Raw genomic sequence first — 2,643 nt, 5'->3', positions numbered from 1 at the left:
CCAGTGAAGACATCATATACTTTACAAAGTGGCCCTGCTTTTCTTTTTTTTTAAAAAAAAGAAATATTTTTTTATTGATTTCAGAGAGGAAGGGAGTGGGAGAGAGAGATAGAAACATCAGTGATGAGAGAGAATCATTGATCAGCTGCTTCCTGCACACCCCCCACTTGGGATGGAGCCCTAAACCCAGCCATGTGTCCTGACCTGGAATTGAACAGTTATCTCCTTGTTCACAGGTTAACACTCAACCACTGAGCAACACCAGCTGGGTTTACCTGCGTTTCTTATACTTGCTGTCCCCTCTGTATCTCAGGGGAAAGGAACCTGCGTGCTTGTCTTTGAGAAACACTGACTAGGAGACCACCGTGTTTAGGTCCATCCATGACAGGCTCTCTCCTGGCTCAGGAACCAGTCCTATTACAGGGGGGAAAACTCATGAAAAAGAAGGACGTGAACAAGGAAACTTTTCTTTCTACTTCCTGTCCTTGAAGCCTGTGATGCAGATGATTTCACTCCATATTTAATTGAGGAACATTTTACAAAGAAATGTGAGCAGAGGTGAGCTAAGGTGCTCAGCAGACAGCAAGGGTGGAACACACAGGGACAGGGAGGGATGGAGCTAAGGTTCTGCAGTCAACACTGGGGCCTCCAGGTCCAGGGCGGGGAGGAACCAGCAGGGAGGAGCTGCTGCGGCTCAGGAGCCAGGACCCAGCCAGAGCCCCAGGCGGCTCTCCTTGTGGAGTGAGAGCCCAGCAGGAAACCTCTTCAGGCTGTGAAGGAGCTGGACAGAAGGTTCTTTCCTGCCCCTGTCGCCATGGCCACCTCAGCTCAGGAGTCCTGCAGACAGAGGACAGTGCTGTTCCAGGCCCAGCCAGCAGGGGCGCTGCCCTCCCAGGCCTCCTGCTGTGGCTCCCAAGTGAGAATAAAAGCTCTGAGGCCACAGGAGCCAAAGCTGCTTTAGAGCTGCCTCTCACCAGGCGGGAGGAGACCCTGCAGTGTAAGTGGCTGCCAGAGCCACACCCAGGCTCCCCGCTATCTGTCCCCTGGCTCGTCCCCTGCACCTTCTGTTCTAGGGAAACCGAATGCGTCCCTGAGAGAGGATTAAAGAGCGTTACCTGTGGGCTGAAGTCCAGAGTGTCCTGGGAAGAGAAGGAAGATGCTACTTAAAAGATATGAAGGTAAGTGTCTCCCCAAACACAGGGTCCCCGCCCAGGCCACCAGAGCTTCTCCAGCAGCACCTCCACCCGCTGACACCAGAGCAGGGACAAGAGCAGAAGCTGAGAGCAGTGGACCCGAAGCCGTCACATCCAGTGTCATTAGTGACCGCAGGGCCTGCTCCTCCATGTGCCCCAGGATCTGCACCCAAATACCCGTGCGTGTTAACCCGTCTCTAACCCCACAGCCATGACTCCTCATGTCTCCACCCTGAGAACCGGGAGCTGGTTATTTCTGCATTTCCAGGGAACATGAGACCGACAGGGAAAGAGGCTTCTATGGCGTTGCCATACCCAGAGCTCACCCAGCAAAGCCCCAGTTCTCCCCACCATCTCAGGGCCTCGGCTGCCAGCAGACCCCTTACCTTTCTGAGCCCTGAAGTAGATGAGCAGCCCCGCCCCGAGGAAGAGCAGCCCCAGCATGAAGCCCCCAGCTCCACTCAGCACCTTGCTCTGTGCGGATCCAGACTGGGCCCCTGAGAGAAGAAGCTGGTTTCAGTGGGTTTTAGCCCAAAGCAACTTCTATAATTGAAATCCTGGGATTGAAAGCTTTTTTTGAGGGGTGGGAAAGGAGGTGCAGTGCAGGGGTGGGGGGAGAGGTGATGCCCTATAGAAGAATTGCCATTTCTGGGAAAGAGACTGAGGTCACACTGAGCAGGTACAAGGCCCAGGCACTGGCCTCAGGTCCCCTCACACCCGCCCCAAGGCCACTGCTTCGGCCTATGAGGCTGCGGAGCTCGGGGCTCGGTGACCTCCAGGACTTGGTCCGGGTGACAGAGCCGCAGACGGCACAGCAGACAGGGCTCTCCCGTGGCAGGAAGGTCCCCACGCTGTGGAGGACGCACCTCTTCCCACATCACAGTGGGCAGCTCAGCGCAGGCAGAAGCACCCGCCCAGCTCAACAGGGGACGGTGCCCAGGTCCAAGGGGCACCATGAGGGGAGAGTGTGGGGAATTCAAAGCAGGGCAGGCACGGCGGCCTCCCAGGGCTGTGGGTGTCCACAGAAGTGATCACAGGGGTACCCTGTGGCCTGTGCTGAAGGAGAGACAGAGCAAAGGAAAACGGGGTGTTGGGAGAGGGGATCCTGACCCTCAGGGACAAGCAAAGGCCCCTGTGGGGGGAGGCATGTGAGGTCAGAGGGCGTCTCACTCCATTCCACGGTGACAGGGCTGGTGCTGCTGGGGTGCCGCACTTGGCAGGTGTAGACCTCCCCGCTCCGGAGAACTGTTTCCAGCATCACCAGGGTCTGGAAGGTCCAGTCCCCGTTCCGGATCAGGCCCGTGGACACCACCCCGGCCTCCTCTTCCTGGCCGTTGCGCAGCCAGCGGACCTCAATATGGCCCGGATAGAAGCCGTTCACGGAGCAGACCAGGAGGTTGTGGTGCTGCGAGGCGCTGGGTCTTTGCAGGATACACGGTCACTGTGGGCT

General features: G+C 57.2%; 1 pseudogene; it reads right to left on the bottom strand.

Annotated features, from left to right (window-relative positions):
- Positions 1-688: 688 nt before the first annotated feature.
- The window catches only part of LOC102424995, a 10,713-nt pseudogene continuing 8,758 nt past the window's right edge, over positions 689-2,643 (bottom strand).

Source organism: Myotis lucifugus, unplaced genomic scaffold, assembly GCF_000147115.1.
Source record: "Myotis lucifugus unplaced genomic scaffold, Myoluc2.0 scaffold_697, whole genome shotgun sequence".
In the NCBI taxonomy this organism is placed as follows: domain Eukaryota; kingdom Metazoa; phylum Chordata; class Mammalia; order Chiroptera; family Vespertilionidae; genus Myotis; species Myotis lucifugus.
This window is presented reverse-complemented; position numbering and strand designations above follow the sequence as displayed.